The sequence below is a fragment of the Castor canadensis genome, chromosome 17 (assembly GCF_047511655.1).
Source record: "Castor canadensis chromosome 17, mCasCan1.hap1v2, whole genome shotgun sequence".
NCBI classification, from domain to species: Eukaryota; Metazoa; Chordata; class Mammalia; order Rodentia; family Castoridae; genus Castor; species Castor canadensis.
The window spans coordinates 44,308,012-44,327,239 of NC_133402.1; the positions used below are offsets into that span (position 1 = coordinate 44,308,012).

Below are 19,228 nucleotides of genomic sequence, written 5' to 3' on the forward strand. Positions count from 1 at the left end.
CTCTCACCTCCACCCACCCACGCCCAGCATCTATTAGGAGATTTACATCTTCAGCAGCCTCTGTAATTCTCTCTCTCTCTCTCTCTCTCTCTCCTTTTATGATATCTCCAGGTCTCATCCATACTCCCTGTCTTCCTTCTACCAGGTTATCAGGTTCAGAATCTCTGAAATAGTTCAGGAGGAGGCTTCAATGTTCGAGGGTTGGAAGAAGCCAACTGTGCCCCAGGAAGCCCACGTTCAGGGTGAAGGATAGCAGTGACATGATTTGCTGTAACCCTCCTCCACTTTCTCAGATTTGATCTCAACACTACCGCCAAGTTTTCTCTCACTTCTGGAGGTCCATGGAAAGCAACTCAAGTTCCTACTCAAACCTCAGAGAGCAGCATCAACCATGCCACTAATAGCTAAGCCACCCAAAGTTCTACCCCATGAGTTCCACCCTTAGAAATATTGCAAGCTGACTTTCCTTTGTTGTTACTTTTACTACCTTTTGGGGGGGTAATTACTCCAGCCATTCTACTATCCATCAGTCTTTCTTCTCTTTACAATTCTCTTTTCCTAGTTCTCAACAAGAGTCAACAAATATTTGTTGGTTGTTCATCATATGCCAGGCTTGGTGACTACTTCAGGGGACAAAATACAATTTGTGCACAAGACTGTTCCCCACCATGGTAGAGACCACTGTCCATGGCAGGGCTATCTTTTGGCCCTCACCAAAACTTAGCAACTGAAAACAAAGAGCATCCATTATCTCACAAGGTCTGTGGGTAAGATTAGCTAAGTGCTTCTGACTCTGGCGCCCTTCCAAGGCCACAGATAAGATGTTGGACTAGAGTCTACTAGTTCATCTGAAATTCTTGACTTGGAAATGATTCCCTTCTCTGGCCCTGCATGTGATTGTTGGGACATCCAGTTATTGTCCAAAGATAATAATTTGTTACCTCTTAGGCCTCTCCACAAGGCAGCTTACAACTGGACAACTGGCTTTCTAGGGAAGACCTTGGAGACAGTGAGAGAGTCAGCAAGACAGTCAGAATCTTTTTATAACCTATTTGGGGAGTAGCATCCCATAAGTTTTGCTATATTCCACTTGTTAGAAGCAAGTCACTGGGTCTAGGACACACATTCAAGGGAGACTGACTACACAAGGGTGTGAATACCAGGAGTTATCACTAGGGGCTCGTTAGAGACAGATGACCACACTGTTCTTGTGAATAGTTAGTTCTGTTGGGTGGCACAGGTCTTCTGGAAATGTGAGCTGCTTTGTAATTCTCATCCATTTTACATGCCCCTTCCTTTCTATTGCTTCTTCCGTGTGGCAAGAGAGTCTCTAAGCCTCATATTCATATTTTCTCCTCAACTGGGGTCAACTTAAAAGAATTTGCGGGGGGGGAGTCAACAAAACTTCATTGTGTGTTTTACCAAGTTGCCCCTAGTCTTGGGTCTCACCTGCGTGATGGTCCCCGGGCTATTGTGTTTCCATTTACCCCAACACCTCTCACTCGCACGTGGTAGTATGACTTGGCAATGACATCCTCTATTTCTAAGTAATTTCTCTTTCTATGTGTACAGATATTCCCACTCTTTCATGAAGTCATTTCTTAAAATTACAAGAACTGCATGAGCTTTTAAAAGATAAAGAAGGCTCAGGAGTTTGCAGGAACATGGAAGTCAGGCCTGAGTTCTGGTGTGCTGTTATCCCAGGAAGCCACCAGCATACAGAAGGTGCCACACAGAGTTGCAGTCCAGCAACTCTGTCTGACTCATGTGCTAGAGATGATGAGCTAGAGAGAAGCCAACTCAAAATGATTAGACTCACAAACAAGCCATAGACCAGTTTTTATTTAATTTGATTGATTGATTGATTGATTTTTTACTGGTACTGGGGCTTGAACTCAGGGTCTTACACTTGCTAGGTAGGTGCTCTAGCACTTGAGCAACATCACCAACCCTCAGCTTTTTAATGTGCATGGAGAAATGTAAATTCTGGGCTCTTTTGGCCTGGTGCTATGTCCCAGAGGCCAGCATTAGAATGAATTGAAACAACTGGGGATGTGGCTCAAGTGGTAGAGCACCTGCCTAGCAAGTGCAAGGCCCTGAGTTCAAACCACAGTACTACCAAAAAAAAGAAAAAAAATTCCTGATAGAATGAATTGGAACAAGGTGAGCTAATGTTGTGACCTGGATACCTAAGAGTTATGCGTTAATGGTTTGCGGTACTGCCTATATCACTGGGATGCTCCTGCTGTTGGAACACTGGGTCATGACATAGTCTAGAACATTTTCCCGCTGCACAGCCTGGACAGCACTCATCTGTGGCGTAGTTGTGAGGCTCACCTTCCAGCCACATCAGGGCCCTGTGTGGGAGAAGAATCCACAAACTGGTCTGAGGACCACCACTTTGTGTAGTAGAACCTCAGGTCCATGTGGCTATTGGGCCACATGCTTTAGGTCTGGTGACACTTGTGAGTCACCTGCCACAAGTGGCTATTGAACCATTGAAATGTGGCTAGTGAGATGAAAGAGCGAGATTTAAATCTTTATTTCATTTTAACCCATTTAAATTTAAGATTTTAAATGTTATTTAAAAACTTAATGTTGGGATTAACTTGAGTATATGAACCAACTTTTTGAACTGCAAATTTCATGAGATCTCAATATAGATCAAGTATTTCCAGGAGATTTTATACTTAACTGAGAAGTGATTTAAGTGTATCTATCAGAATTTCAAGAATTAGTGTGAAAGAAGATGTAAATATCTCATTTTTATATAAATTACATGTTGAAATGGCATTTTGGATATATTAGATTAAATTTTTAATAAAAATTAATTTCACCTGTTTCTTTTAATCTATAAAACGCAGCTTTCGTGAAATGTAAAATGGCATAGTGACTCACACTGGTGGCTCACATTCTGTTTTTATGGGATAACACTGTCATAGGTGAGAGATAGGTATTATTTTACATTCGTCATCTAAGGAGCATTCGGTGGGGGAGCTTATGGTGAGTTGCTAGCACACAGTGCTTCTCTCCTATCTCCATGTATGGCAGATGATGTCATGAGTGACGTGTCCTGGGACATTGGCCTGGCTTCTGGGGAAGAACCTTTATTTGAAGTGGCTGTGGTTCCACCTTTCCCTGTCCTGCATCTGTCTACAGGCTGGATCATGCTGGGAAATGCTGTTAATTCTCATTACTTTTCTTGCCAGGACAAGAAGACAAAATGAATGCATTTTTAAGACATGCAGCTCTGGGAGCACAGAGCCAGCCTGTCACAGCTCACTTTCTGGTTCACCTGTAACCATGACAACTCCATTGATTCCTGTTGCCATGAAACATAATTTAACCTGGATCTGATTTTTTTTTTTTTAAGAAAGAATGGAAAAGCACTCAGCTTTGTCTTCCCAGAGACAGGCTCTCTGGTGATATGTTCTTAACTATCCTGCTCATTTAATTACTTTTGCTTGTGATTTCCCTGGGGAAGTGCTTCTGCCAGGAGTGATTTGTTGGGAAGTCTGAGGGAGGTGGGTGTTTGCATGGAAACGGTTGGCATTATGAGAGCCAGTGGCTCATATGACCTTGGATTGGTCTGGGATAGGGAGCTTTTCACCATATCCTCTCAAGTTCATCTTATTTCCACTACATTAGTTCTCTAAGAGGAACTAAACTTTTCATTATCTTTCAGATCTGGAAAGAAGCTCAGATGGGAAAGTGGGGAGGGGATCGAGGGATGGAGCTGAACCCACTGTAGGTTTAGGTCTTGGATCTATTCAGAAAGGCAGAACCAGCGGGGAGAGTTTAAGAAGAAAAATGTACACTCAAGCAAATTTAATGGGGAAATACATAATCTTAACTTTAAATAGGAAATATCAGTCCGTTGTTACTTCTTTTGTTTTTGAAAAGAAATGTGGATTTCCTAGATCTGTGTGTTGAAAGAGCTAGTTGCAATGAGAGGCTTTCAGATCTGAAGTCATAGTCTCTAAATCTAAAAGAAACCAGGGCTTCTTGAGCAATGACTGAGGGAGAAAGTATACAAGTTGGTCCTGAAACATTTGGTTATTCCCCAAAGGAGGAAGCATTAATGGGATCATATCAAAGATAGGCATAACCCAACTTGAATGAGTTCCCACTGGCTAAAAGTGGAACAATTTGAACATAAAAAATAATGCAACTGATTGAATCAAAAGGTTTCTAAAGGTTTCTACAGATAGTTAAAAGAAAAGTTTACTGGTCAAGTCTTTGAATCTTGCTAGGGATCCCAACAAAAGGAAATGATCAAGCCTTTGTCTTTTCTCTCACACATAACAGTTTTTCAAAGTAAGCAAATAGGTGATTACAAGTTCTTTGTAGACAATTCCAGCCAATAAATTCAAGTGGAGGGATGCTCTTAATTTTTTTAGAGCAATGTCACCATCAGCACTGGATGCTAAAACCATTGAGCGAAATGTTGATCAGGAACTTTGTAAGAATAAATCAGGTTGACAACAGATCCATCCTGAGTTCATGGATGGAACTAAGCATTACTGAAAGAAACGAGATGCTGTGTGCCTCCTCATAGAATGGAATGAGAAGGGTCAAGCACCATTTATGAGGCATTCTTGACAAAAAATTAACGAAGGCCATGCATTTATATTAAAGTCTTTTTTTTTTTTGGCAGTTTACTGGGGTTTGAACTCAGGGTCTCACACTTGCTAAGCAGGTGCTCACCACTGAGCAACCCCACCAGCTCTAATTTAAAGTTTTTAAAAATTAATTTTGCTAGGTATGATAGTGTTGTGATGGCCATATATGTTGTTAAATGTTCTTATCAGTTAGAAATACATACTGAAGAACTGTGGAGTGATGTGACATGATGCTTAGGGCTTACATGAAGTTGCCTCTGCAAAAATTAATACACAAAAGGGTGTGTAGGTGAAATGAGACTGAAAAAGCTGATAACTATGAAAACGGAATAGGTACTTATTGTATTATTCCATTTTTATAAAAGCTTGATTTTTAAAATGAAATATGGGCTTCACAGTCCTAGAAGAGAGGAAGCAAACTTTGAAAAGCATGCTGAAATGAATGAAAAGCAGCTGCGTTGTGTGATGGATTTGAGAGCAGTCCCCAGTATGAACACCAATGTTCTAGTCAATTAAACAGAGCCACCCACAGGTCTCATCACAGCCATTTCTCAGAGCTGAACTCTCCCCCTGCATGCAATTAGCACCTGAGATTTGTATAAAATTGTTCTTAATTATTCCTGCCTCCCTCATTTTCACTTTTTCTTTCTTCTTTCTAGTCTCTCATTGTATATGTACACATTGTAGGAAGGGCCCATTGAAAGACTGATGTGTGATTTTAGAGAAAATGTCTGATATTCTGAGTCATCAAAGTTTCAAGAACAAGTAATTGTCAAGTGATTTATTTAGTGATTTTTTCTTTTGCGATAACTTGGTAAGTTAATGTTAAATCTCCAACATTAACCAATAGTCAACTAATGTTGACTGTTAATCCAAGTGGATGTTAGTCTCATGCAAGACTCTTGTGCATCTGTGTCGCGATATTGAGAACATTCGAGGAAAGTCAAAGTAAAACACGAGACAGTGCTTTTAATTCCTCTTTCAATTTCCATGTATTTTAAAAATAATAACCCCAAGTACAATTCCTCCAGCTTAAACCTACTCCTGTTGCTGTGGTTCCTTCCATGAATGTATCCTCTAGCAGTCATGGTGAATCTGCCATCTTAGAGCTCTCTCTTTACCTAGCTTTATGTGACAGGTGTGTTTATCATACTATTGGAACCACATAAAGTTTTTCATTTTTTATTCATCTGTAACTCACGTACCGTAAAATTCATGCTGTAAAAACATATCTGACAGTAGTTTTTAGTACATTCACACAATTATGTCATCGCTACCATCTAATTCCAGAGCACTTTTTTTAATCAAAAAGAAACTTTGTACCTATTAGCAGCAATTTCCCATTTTCTGTGCCCCAGCTCTTATTAACCATTTTTTGTCATTTGAATTGGGATATATGTGTTTACTATCCAGTTGTAAGAAGTTTATATATTCTGAAAATGAGAACTTTATATATATAATTTTCAATTTTTTCTCTCATTCTATAGGTTATTTTTTCATGTTCTTGGTAGTGGTTCTTTCTTCATCTTGGCTTTTGACAGTTTGATTATGATATGTATAGATGTGGATCTACTTGATTTCATCCTACTTGAAGATTTTTTGAGATTTTTGAATGTGTAAATGGTTTTTCATTAAATATGAGTTTTTCACTACTGTTTCTTCATATATTCTTGTGCCCCTTTTTTCTTGGTCTCTGACTCTTGTTATGCATATATTGGTAAACTTGGTGGTGTCTGTCTTAGACCATTTGGGCTGGTAAAACAAAAAGTCATAGACTGAGTGGCTTAGCAACAAACATCTTATTATAGACTTAGCCCTGGCCTGTGGATGGAAATTTGTTTGATTTTTAAAAGCATAGAAATGAGACCACTTTGAATTTTATAGTTATTGTGAGGGTCACTGAATTATTGGCAAACTGATATATGTAATTGTGTATGTGTGTGTGTGTGTGTTCTCCTATAAAAAAGAGTAAAGATATGTGGGAAAGCCACGTCTTTATAGAGTATCAAATTACCTTGCCTCAGAATTTTACCATATAGAAGGTAAGCATCTATTTCTCTAAGTAATAAATCACCATAAAAAGTCTACCCTTTCTCAAAAAATTCTTTCTTATTAATTTTTTTAAAGTAAGCAGGGTTTTTCCATGAATATAAAGTATTCCTCTTGCTAAGTACAACTAAAATTCCTGACTATTACATATTAAGTAAACACAAAGGACCTTTAGGAAACAGCAATAATGATAAGCTCTCTGGGTTTTCTTTTTGCTTTATATATCTCAGACTTGGAGCTGAAGAAGCCCAGAAGCTTCAAAAAACAGAAATTAAAAACAAAAACCCAACAACAACAAGAAACTTTCCCAAAGCTTTAACCAGGCTCTGCTCTATTCAACACTGAAGAGAAAAAAATCACCTACACCAGCAAAGGCTAAGTGAGAGGCTCAAGCTTTCACACTGTGAGAGTGTAATGAGGCATCTCAACACTCCCTTGGGTGGTTCCAGAGAAGGAGCAAGTGGAGAGTTGTGACTTTCAGCCTCACCAGCAGACTATGCAGGGGCCTAATTTCCATGGCAGTAACAAGGCACTTGCCCTTCCTTCCTGCTGGGTGGTGTCAGAGAAGATCTCCTGGAGAGTCAGGACTTTGCCCATCACCCAACAGTGCCAAGGCCATTTCTATTGTATGTGAGAAGGAGCTACATGGGAACTCCCTGACAATAACATACATTCCCTGATCCTTGTGTGTCAACAGAGGCTGAGTTGTGGAACCTGAATTTCTTTCCCATCTGCAAGTAATGAAGCAGTATTCCTTCCTTTCCCCAACAGTGCAGGGTTTAAAAAAACAACTAAAATAAAAGGATTGAGTAAGAACCAGAGTCTCATAACACACCAGGAAAAGGTTCAAATTTTAATTAAAAACCACTAATCATACCAAGAACCACGTAGATCTCAAACTGATTAAAAAAATCAGTAGATACCAACATCATGATTAAAAAAGATGTTAAAATTATCTGCCCAAACTTTTTCAAGTATGATAGAAATGATTCAATGAGAAATTATGAACACTTTTCACACAAATGAATAAATAGAAGGTCTCAGGGAATAAGGGATTTCTTTTAGCAAAGAAATCTAAAAGACCACCAAAAAAAAAAAAGGAAGATACAAAGTAGAGTCAAGTAGAAATGTTAGAACTTAAAAATACAATGACCAAAATTTAAAGTTCAGTGGATGGTTTCATCAACAGAGTGGATAAGATAAAAGAAAAGATTAGTGAACTGGAAGACAGAAAAACAGAATTTTCCCAATATAACCAACAGGAAGAACACAGATGGAAAAGGGAAATGAGCTATGGAATTGAAATAAAAGATATTTGTGTTATTGGAGTCTTAAAAGTAGAGGATAAAGAGAATGGTGATGAAATTAGTACTCAAAGAAACAGAAGTTGAATATTTCTCAAATTTGGGAAGAGATAAGACTACAGATTAAAGAATATGGCAAAGAGCACACAAAAGATATTAAACATTATCAGCTATTAGTTAAATGTATATTAAACTCATGAGATAAGTAGATACCAATGAGGATTGCCAAAATAAAAAAATAATAATAACAAACACTAAAACTAGATCACTCATGTTCTGACATCAACGTAAAAAGACAGCAATCATAAGCTCTCTGGAAAAGTTTTGTGGTTTCTCATAAAACAAAACATGCAATTACCATACAATCCAGAAATGTTACTCTTTAAAATTTATTGCAAACAAAATCTTACACATGAATGTCTACAGCACTTTTATTTGTAATAGCCACAAACTGGAAATAATCCAGATAATCCTCAATGGATGAATATTAAACAAGCTGTGTGCCATGCAAAAGTACTAAGCAATTAAAATGACTACTGATGGGCTGGTGAAGTGGCTCAAGTGGTAGAGTGCCTGCTGAACAAGCATGAGTTCTAACCCCATTTCTGCAATAAATAAATAAATAAATAAATACTAATACTAAAACAACTTGGGTAAAATGTTAGGATTTTGTTGAGTAAAGAAACCAATTCCAAAAAGTTATGTGGTGTGATTTATCATTTATATAATTTTTTGCAATGCTTGGGGTCTACCCAGGGCTTCACACATACCAGGCAAGCATACTGCCATTGATTTATATAAAATCCTTGTATGGCAGAAGTGTAGTAATGGACAACACAGCAGCAGCTGACAGGAGTTAAGGAGGAGGTGAGTTGGCAGGGAAGTGGACGTGACTATGAATGTAGGGCATGTGGAATCCTTGTGGTGTTGGAATGGCTTTGTATCTCAATTACATCATTGTCAACGTACTGATTGTGATTTTGTACTATAGTTTGCCAAAAACGTTACCATTGAGCAAAACTGAGCAAAAAAGTGCATAGGATCTCTCCACATTATTTCTTTTTAAGTTATTTCCACATTCTACATTATTTCTTATGATTTGTGTGACTCTACAATTATGTCAAGATGCAAAGTTTAGTTAGAAAAACACAAAAACAGCATTTATATGTGATTTTGTTTAACTTCTAGACAAAGACTCATAGACAGGTGCAAAAACTAAATCTACTTTTGCAGCCCAGACTCATAGTTCAATATGAGTTTTGATACATATAAGGAGGAATATATAAAAAAAGAAAGAGACAAAAGAAACCACATGTAAACAAATTGCTACCTAATAGTCATGATTAAAGTTAAAATCATAACTGATTTCTACACTGAGTACTAGAAGTGAGAGTGACTCCCTATAACCTGCCTTTTCTTTCTAAATTTGTTTTTAAAAATACTTTCCATTTATGTCTATAGCCTATTCACTAAGCCACCATAATCCTGACCTGGGAATCAATTTCATTCCCAGGCAAAGAAAATATAAGAGATCAAAGTATGTGGGCCCCCAGAAAATGGCCTGTGTGAGCTGCATCAGTGGGTTCCCTTATCTTCTGCTTTTCAGTCTGAAACTCTGAGATTTGTATATGGAAAGGTGCTTCTAGGAAGAGCTCCTGTGAAGAGCAAGGGAAGCGGGATTGGCAGAGGGAGAAGAAATGTGACATAGCTGCAACAGACAACTCAGCTCATCCAACAGGAGCTCTGATCCGTGATGACACTTTACAGCTATCTAAAATTGAGGAAGAGGGCTAAGGCCTTGTACTCTACATCAACTGGGAGCTGAGGGGAATAAAAACATTGGCTTCACTTTCACATTCCTGATTCCCCTGCTAGTTCTTGAATCATTGGCTAAATCTAACTGAGTGTACAAATCTCAGAGTTTCAGAGGCTCCTGAAATCTCAGCCTGCAGTGACTGAGTTTAGCGATTGAACTAGGCGTAACTGTCCATATGGTAGTTGAAGCTCTGCAAGGTGTACACTTTGGTTTTACTGCCATCTGCTGACATCTGTATTTCTGCTGACCACTCCAGGTATGACTATCATGGTGACATCTAAACTCCAGTCACTGTATCCTGAAGCACTGTCAGACTCCGTTGTGGTTTTGGAGTCATCAAAGCTTGTTTCCTTATGATCAGTGTGGCTTTCCAGTTAAGGGTTTTTCATCAAAATTGGTACCTGAGAAGTGGAGTTTTCCTGTGACTTAATCTGACTGCATGGTTCTTAAGCCTTTGGAACTGCTTTGTGGGAAGGTTTGAAAAAATTTTGGAGATACGGGCTAGGGAAGCCCTAGAATTCTGTAAACAGACCTTAAAGGGTGATTCTGGTCAGAGCTCAGAAGACCAGAATCCTAATAGGAGTGTGGACACAAAAGGCCAGACTCATAAGATTTCGGGTGGAAATGGGTACTCTGTTGGGACTTAGACTGCAGCTCATTTATGCTACATGTTGACAAAGAATTTGTCCATGTCCTGAAATTTTGAGTGAGGACAAGTTTAACAATAATAGACTAATTAATTTGGCAGAAGAAATTTCAAGACAGCATTGAATTCAGGCTGTGATATGGTTATTACTTGCTGCTTTAAGCTAAGTTTATAATGAAAACTTGGAGCAAAAGGACTTGAAAAACTTGCAGGTGTGTCAGAAAAAAAAAACAGTATAAAGTTGGGACTAAGGAAGGCATGGTTTCTGAAGAGACCAGAACCAATTTTAAAAAGTCAAGTACTAGGGCTGAAGGTATCGCTCAAATGGTAGAGTACGTGCCTGGCAAGCATAAAGCTCTAAGTTCGAACCCCAGTACTGCAAAAGAGAGAGAGAGAGAGAGAGAGAGAGAGAGAGAAGTCTGGATGAAGATATTTCAGCAAATAGCTAGATCTCACCCATCTCAGGCTTAAGATAATAAAAGGTAAACTCATTTTAAAAATAAGACTTTCCTTTGAGAAGAGAGCACCTCTGGGTCATCTGCTCACACCAAGCCAAGGAGAAAATTTGCCCGGGATTCATTTTCCAGACACTCAGCCATGGTTCAAGGGGACCCAGCCACTGAGGACAGAGCTTGGTGGTGTTCAGGTGATGCTTATTCTGCAAGTTGAATGAATAAAACTGTTGTGGGGGGGCAGTGTATGGAGGGGATAAAGGAGGTGAATATGGCTCATGTACTTTATATACTTATATGAAATAGAACAATGAAACTTTTTGAGTAAGGGTGAGATAGATGAGGAAGAGAGATGGTGGGGGCAAACCTACCCAATATAAAATGTAAGAATATTCAAAAATATCACAATGAATCTCCCCTGTACAAATAATGTATGCTAATAAAAATGCTTTGAAAAAACAATCATGTGTGCATTGTGATACAGTACTATGAATACACAGTTTTGGAAGAAATACATTGTATGTATGTATTTATTTATTTATTTTTGGTACTGGTTTTGAACTCAAGGCCTTTCGTTTCTTAGGCAGGCACTCTACCACTTAAGCCACTCCACCAGCCCATACATTGTATTTAAACAGTAACATTTACTATAGATAAATATGTTCGAAAGGTATAAAACCTGTATGAAGCATTTGGGAAACTGAGATTGTGAGAATCATGTTTCAGGCCACCCTGGGCAAGTAGGTCATGAGACTTCATCTCAGCCAGTAGCTGGGTGCAATGGCAAATGGTGTGCACTGTCATCTTAACCAGCCATGAGGTAGGCTGGAATCAGAAGGATCATGGTTCCATGCCAGCCAAGGCAAAAAAAGTTCATGAGATCCCATCTCAATGGAAAAAAGCTGGGTGTGATGGCACACACCAGTCATTTCAATGATGGTGATGGCACACACCGGTCATTTCAATGATGGTGGGCAGCATAAAATAGGAGGATTGTGTTCCGCACTGGCCTGGACAAAAAAGTGAGACTCTATCTCCAAAATAACCAGAGTTAATTAAAAAAAAAAAGACCATAGGTGTGGCTGATAGGGCACCTGCCTTGCAAGGAAGCCCTGAGTTCAAACTCCAGTACTGCCAACAACAACAACAAAACACCTATATGAAGCAAAAATGAGCTGATTTTTGAATACTGTTTCCCTTTGTTGAAGGAGTGGGAAAGGAATCAGTGAGGAAAAAATGGGTCTATCTGCCAAACTAAAGAATAATTCACTAATAAATTAAATAGAAGGACGGATAAAGCTGAAGGAGAAATTAGGGAGCTAAGAGGTCAGACTGACGGCAGAGCAGCAGATGTGATACTAGTATGACTAGCTGAGTTGCTTTTGTCTCACTTAATTTCCCAGGTCCCTAAGCCAAATACTTCCTGTGTCACCAAAATAGGTGAAATTGCTAGCAAAGAGAAAAGTGATCTTTGAGATGCTTTGAAGAGTAGCCCATAAAGAAGCATAGCAGAAGCCAGTGTGGAGAGATGACTCAGAGAGTTCCCACGAGAAACGATAAAGATACCTAAGAGTGGGTGCAATAGCACAGATTCAGTAAAGTCAGTGCAGGAAGGACCCAGTACCAGCCACCCCAAATCACAGTGTCATGATGCTTCATGACTCCGCAGTGGGAAACCAGCCAGGGTATCCTCCATCATCTCTACTGTTTCTTACTTCTGTTTCTGTATTTTTCAGGTTATAATTTTCATTTGGTTCCTTTTCCTTAATTTCTATTTCTTTGCTGAGATTTTCTATTTTTTCACTTGGGTCAAGAGAATTTTTAATTATTGTTAAAGTGTTTTTATGACACTGGTTTAAAATCCTTGCCAAATGATTACGGCATCTGATTCAACTTGGCATTGGTGTTGGTTGACTGTCTTTCCGGTTCAACTTATTATGCTCCTGGTTCTTGGTTGGAGTGATTTTTTTAATTGTGTTCTGGACACTTTGACTGTGGTGTTAGGAGACTTTAGGTCCTGCTTAGTTCTTTTGTGTAGCAGAAAGTCACTTGTTTAGGTATACTTGTGAGTCCAGGCCTACTTTTATGGGCTGTGGTTCCAATGGCAGTTTAATTTTCAGTTTTGGGGGAGCAATTTCACCTGCCTGATGTGTCTGGTACCAGTAGGGCTCCCCCTGATTCTTTCTGACACAGTCCACAGGGACAATTACTTGGTGCATCTAGTTTGAGAAGAGGAACCTCCGTCCCACAGGGACAAAGATTGCTTTCTGGGTGAGACACTTGTGGTTGGATACACCTGTCAGGGCTACCATCTAGAAGAGAGGAGTCTCTAATCCATGAGGACAAAGTCTTTCTGGGGCCGATCACCTATTACAGTAGAATTGCTCATGCCTGGGACACCTGGTTGTCCAAGTATCTCTTGTGAGTCCCCTGCTGAGGGGATGAGAAGCATGCTCTTTATTGTAATCAGGGTTCCTGACCCCTCACTGGATCCATTCCATCCGGGAAAGACTGAGAGAGCCTACATGGACCACCTTCTTTTGCTAGGTAGAGATTAGGTAATGCCAGGCTTGGGTCACCTTCTCCAGCTGAGCAGAGGGACCCTGATACTATGGTGCTTCCTCAATCTTAGGACTTGGGGTCCCTAACCAGTGCCCCTCTTGCCATTGTTCAGAGTTCTTCTCTAATTGCCTCTTGACATATTTCCCTTATTTCCAGAGTTTGTTGTACTTGATGGGAGAAGAGCAAGGAGAAATGAATCTATACCATTGTGTCTCTGTTTTGTCTTGATGGCACAGGAGTCCATCATAGTCAAGTGTCAATTCCAATTTCCAACTTAACAGACACACTGTTGAGTGCCCTGAAGGCTTTCATCTCTTGGGCACTACCATCTGCATTAACAGAGCCCAAGATGTAGACAAAGAGTCAAAAATTCTATATGTGTGTTACTAGGTACACTAGTGAGAGGGACCACTCTAGAGTGATCCCAGGCCCCTGGGCTCTGGTATACTTCCAGCCTAGGAGTGGAATTACTTCCAGTTTTTGGTAATATCTTGGTTGCCTTCTTATTCCCATTGGCTTCTCATAGTTGGTTCATTTTCTGATCAGCAAATTCCCTGCAATAAATCCCGTCTATTCTAAATACTTGCTGATACACCTATCAGCCAAGGAACATCAAGAAATGCCAGCAACCACTAGAAGCCAAGAGAGAGCACAGAACAGCTTCTCCCTCATAGCCTCCAGAAGGAACAAACCCTGGTGACACCTTGATACCTGGCTTCTGGCCTTTAGAACTCTGGAAAAATAAATATATGTTGCTTCAAACCACCCAGCTCATGGTACTTTGTCAGGGTAACCCTGGGAGACAGGGATGATGTGATGGCACCTGCCCGAGCAACCGTTTGTTGTTCTGTTTCCCAGGCCAGTTTGACTATGGTAATGATTAGAGGACACTGTGCTGGTCATTGATGCAGGAGTAGATTTCATAAATTACCAAGGGATAGTATAGAATGCTGTCAAAGACAAGGACAGCAGGATGGGATACTGAGCCTTTTCCAAGAAGGGCAGGAGAATCTAGGTGTTTTGGTGAGCCTGAGAAGGAGTCACCAATGCTTGAATAATGGCAAGGATGCAATGGAATTCTATACCTGACATGTCAGCCCTGGCTCTGTCCCTTCAACCCACTCCAAACATCCCCTCCTACCTTAGTGGACAGTTCTTGGACACACTGACAGTGCCCTTTCATGGTACCTGTGACTATTACCTGGCATATTCTTTAGTTGTAGAACTTTACTTGACCTGTATGGGGCCAAACCAGAAATTCTAGGGAGTCAGTGGCTGCTGGAGCAACCAACCTTTAATAAGGGGAGAGAGTTGGTGGAGAAATATCTATTTCCTGGTTGGTCCTTGATTTGGCTCTTGCATCCCTGGTTGAGTTCTTGGGTGACGAGGTACAGGTTTGGGAGAATTTGGGAGCAGAGAACATCTGGACCCTTACTTGTGAGTAAAGTCCAGGAAGTGGTAAGATTCCCAAGTGAGGAGATGGGGGAGTAAGACAGGGAATAAAAAAGAACAAAGAGTATGAGTGGGTCACCACTAATGAGTGGGTCACCACTGTAGGTAAATGTGCCTCAATTCAATTGTAGATCCCTGAGAAACCTCGAAGAACACACTTGTCCCATTGGAAGACAGGGAAACTGGGGCATTTGTCCACTAATTCTGTCTCTCCTCGGATGAGGTTAGTTCCAAGGAACTAACTCCTCTGCATTCCATGGTAGAGTAAGCTCCCACAAAGATAGAGAAAGTGTTTTCCTGATGTAAGAGAATCTAGCACCAAACAGAAGAGCAGAGAACATAGGCCCTTAGGCTGGAAGGCCAGCAGCATGCAAGGAGCATCACAAGTATCCCAGCTGCAGGTAAACCAGGTCTACAAAGTTCATATATATAAAGTCTTTTCTGTGCCCAGTCTCTTTCCTTCATCCAGGGACATCTCAAGTCTTAGAGTTTTACATTATTGTGTATTCCTTCCTCCAAATCCACTATCTTCACCATATTCTTGCTGAGTTCTCTTGGGTTTAAAACATTCAAAGTCAGGGAAATGCTTTCTTTTTTCTTAAATCTACACTCCTTCCCTGAATCAAAGAAGCATAACCAAGCTTAGCTGATGAAATAGGAGTAGGGTGGGGAAGACCCAAGTACATGGAAATATGGTAAGAAAACTCAGCCCCTATTTCATTTTCTTTTCTTTCTTTCTTTTTTTTAGCTCTCTGATTTGAATTCAAGGCCTGCACCTTAAGCCACTCCACCAGCCCTTTTTTTTTTTTTGTGATGGGTTTTTTTGAGATAGGGTTTCAAGAACTATTTGCTGGGGCTAGCTTCGAATCATGATCCTCCTGATCTCTGCCTCCTGGGTAGCTAGGATTACAGGCGTGATCCACCAGCACCCAGCTCAGCTCCTATTTCAAAATATTAACTCACTTCATAGATACAAGAAAAGTAAGGGGCAAAGAGATTAAATTTAATAATCAAGCCTCATATAGTTACTTAACAGAACTGTAACCAGGACCCATTGATATGCCACATTTAGTAAAAAAAAAAAAAAAAAAAAATTTAAAGTCTCCCAAAATGAGTGTTGAAATATCACATTCCACTGAATAAGGTCTTCAGTGCCTACTGCAGTCAATCAAATTTCGTCTTGCAGAGACTAACACTGGCAGGGACCCAAGAAAACCTTTGCAAGCCAGGATTACTCATTGTAAAGACCTGAAGGTACAGTCCACAAAACACAGTTCCTCTAACATGGAAACGCCTTTGTTGTGCTCTTGGTATTACGTGTTCAAGTGCATGATCCATGTACGGCACAGGCACCTGAAAACTAACCAGCTTGCTAGGCAATTTCACAAACAGGACCAGGATGGTCTCCAGCTTTTGTCTGTCATGATTCAGTCTGCAAGGTTTGTGCTCAGCCACTGAGCCAGCCTTGGAGAGTGAGGAATGGTAAAGCACCGCTATGGAGTCTGAGTGCATTCCATGCTGGAGTTGTCTTTGACTTGCTAATGCATTCAGATTAGAAATAAAAAATCATTCTGTGCACCAAGGTTACAAGTTCCCTCCAATTACTTTGAGGGTTGCTTTTGTTCTTCACCCCTGAGATGGTGTGGAGAGGGGAGGTTCAGAGGAAATAAACTTACCCCACCCTCTGGGTATGCCCCAGTGTTTAACCTCACAGCCTGCCCTCTGCAGGTGACAGATGTCAGTATTTACTGCAGCTCCCAGCAGCTGCAGGGTAACACTGGGTGACTTGCAAAAAATTCATGACAGAAATCTATACACAAAGGGCAATGTTAAATATGTGCACTGGGTTTCTTATTCTTTGATTATTTAAAACCACTGAGGGTTTTTTTTTAAATACCACTTAACACTCCCTTGACACAGCCCCTCTATTGCAGCTTTTCTTATATGAAGCAAAGGAACAGTGGCTGATGCTCACAAGCAGCAAGTGAGTCATGGATGACCTTGAAGAGGGACAGCTTAGTGCTCCAGCATAAAGCCAACTGTGTAGGTGACATCATGGGATGGGGGAAGTGTCGAAGGACACATCCCTTCTGGTGTGACAGTTTTCTGCTCCACAGGGATCTGAGAGAGTTGGTCTGCACCAGCTCCTGGGCTCTGAGCCTCTCTCGCAGCCTGTGTGGCTGAGACCTTTGGAACAGATCTGTCCAGGTTTCGCTGTAGGTTTCCAAGGCGGAGCTAGGAGGGAGCTGTGGTTTTGTAAGGGGAGTTGCCTCAGGCGGTCAGTTGCGGATGTATTTGCATCCAGAAATAATCACCTGCCCTCTGCTGTCTGTTAAGAGAAGACCACTCTCCATCTTCACAGCTCACACTCCAGGCAGCTTTCAGCTTACTGTCTTAATGGAGGGTAAAGGTTGGGTGCAGAAGCATTGTAAAATGAACTTGTCAGCTAACACGAATTACTTGCTACTTTGAAGCCTATTAGAGGGCTGCAGGATTGTGTCCTTGATGGAGTTGATTTCAGAAATAATCAGATGCATTTGAAATCTCTGGTCATAGAGCAATAAAAATGTAGGGAGGCAGTCCTGAAGCCCGATGAAAACCATTGTATCTGTCAGGTATAGCCTGTGGACTCTGATGCACCCATACCCATACCCCTTAGGAAGGAAGTTCTTACTCCTGTAGATACACTGAGCACTGCCAGCAGCTCCCCCTGGGATATACTGTATCTCAGGAAAATTGCCCTTGCCCTGGCTTGGGTCAACTCCAGAAAGAGCTGAGGGATTGTAGTGTTGGTCTCAAGAGCCATCCTGGTATGGTTTGTATGTGGTTTGAGTGTGTCCCAAAGGTTCATGTGTGGGAAGCTTGGTCCTCAGTGTGGTGATATTGGGAGGTGGGGCCTCATAGAGTTCTTAGGTTGTGAGAGTGTGTATGCCCATAGAAGGAATTGGGGACCCCAGTCCCTCTGTCTTCCTGTTTTGCAATATGGTGTCTTGTGTTGTTGTTGTTGTTTTTGGCAGTACTGGTGTTTGAACTCAGGGCCTCATGCATACTAAGTAGGTGCTCTACCACTTGAGCCACTCTGACAGCCTTGTTTTGTATTGAGAATTTTTGAGATAGGGTCTCGAGAACTAATTGTTCAGGGCTGGCTTCAAACTAAGATACTCCTGACCTCTGTCTTCTAAGTACCTAGGATTACAGGCATGAGCCACTGGCACCCGGCTTGGTGTCTCACTCTTACATGTGATCCCAGCACTGCCACCAGCCATGAGGTGATGCAGCTGAAGGAGACCCTTCTAGTATCCACACCATGCTGTTTAGACTTTCAGCTTCTAAAACTGTGAGCAGAAAACCTCTGTTCTTCATAAATATCCTGCCTCAGTTATTCCTTTATAGTAACAAAAACCAGACTAATACACTTCCCTAATAAAACCTCTTGCACACACTTTTTGATCTTGGTGTCTGTCTGCTTCCTAGAGAACTTGACCTGCAAAAATATTGCCACAATAACCTGCCCAACAAACCCTTCCAGATCAGTGGCTTTCAACAACCATTTATCCTTTCCTCTCACAGGTCTGTGAATCAACAGAGGAGGCTTTGCTCCAGGTGCAAGTCATCTGGGCTTTGCTTTGGACTCTGAGTTGGGTTCTAGCCTGCTCCCTGTGTTCCCCATTCTTTCTCCTAGGACTGGGAGCTGCCTGCTCTTTCCAGGTCAAATCACAGGGCTGAAGGACCATGAGCAAAACTAAAGGATGTCTCCTGAGATCTTGCTCAGAACTGGCTCTGATTTTTTGGTCTTCATGGCCATATTCAAGCCCAACATATACGGGACAGAAGAACAGATTTCATTCACCACAGTAGAGACTCTGTGTAGTCATGCATCATGGGGACACAGGTAAGAATTGGGCATAGGAATCTGATCCTCATCCATCAGTTTCTGTGGCACTTGCTGAGCCTGAACCATAGGCTGAAATGTGGGCAGGACAGCCTCCCTGTCCTCAGGATGCTCACAGTCCAGTGGAGAGAGAGGCAACAAACATTTCATGACAGCACAACGTGGTAAGTGCTCAGACCAGAGTGGGCCAAGGTGAAGCAGGAGCATGCACTGTCCTGTGGTAGATCGAGCTGCTCTTGACTCCCTCCCTGTATCCTCTCCTCCCATCTATCAGCACCTTAGTACACTTTGGGAGTTGCCTGTCCCGCACCATCTAAAAGTGTCTGTAAATTAGGGACTCAGTCTATAGTCAGCTCGGGGCCAGCCACAATTTCTGTGGCCTTTGCAGCTTCCCTGAGTGACATGAGATTATTGGTGGAGTCTTCTCATTCTA

The 19,228-nt window shown here is 41.1% G+C and overlaps 1 non-coding gene across 1 annotated transcript; it reads left to right on the top strand.

Moving 5' to 3' along the window:
* The first annotated feature begins 9,131 nt into the window (after positions 1-9,131).
* Positions 9,132-9,258, top strand: LOC141418729 (small nucleolar RNA SNORA40). Its single transcript, XR_012443375.1, has one exon. It is a non-coding gene; the product is annotated as a small nucleolar RNA SNORA40 (small nucleolar RNA).
* The last annotated feature ends 9,970 nt before the right edge of the window (positions 9,259-19,228 follow it).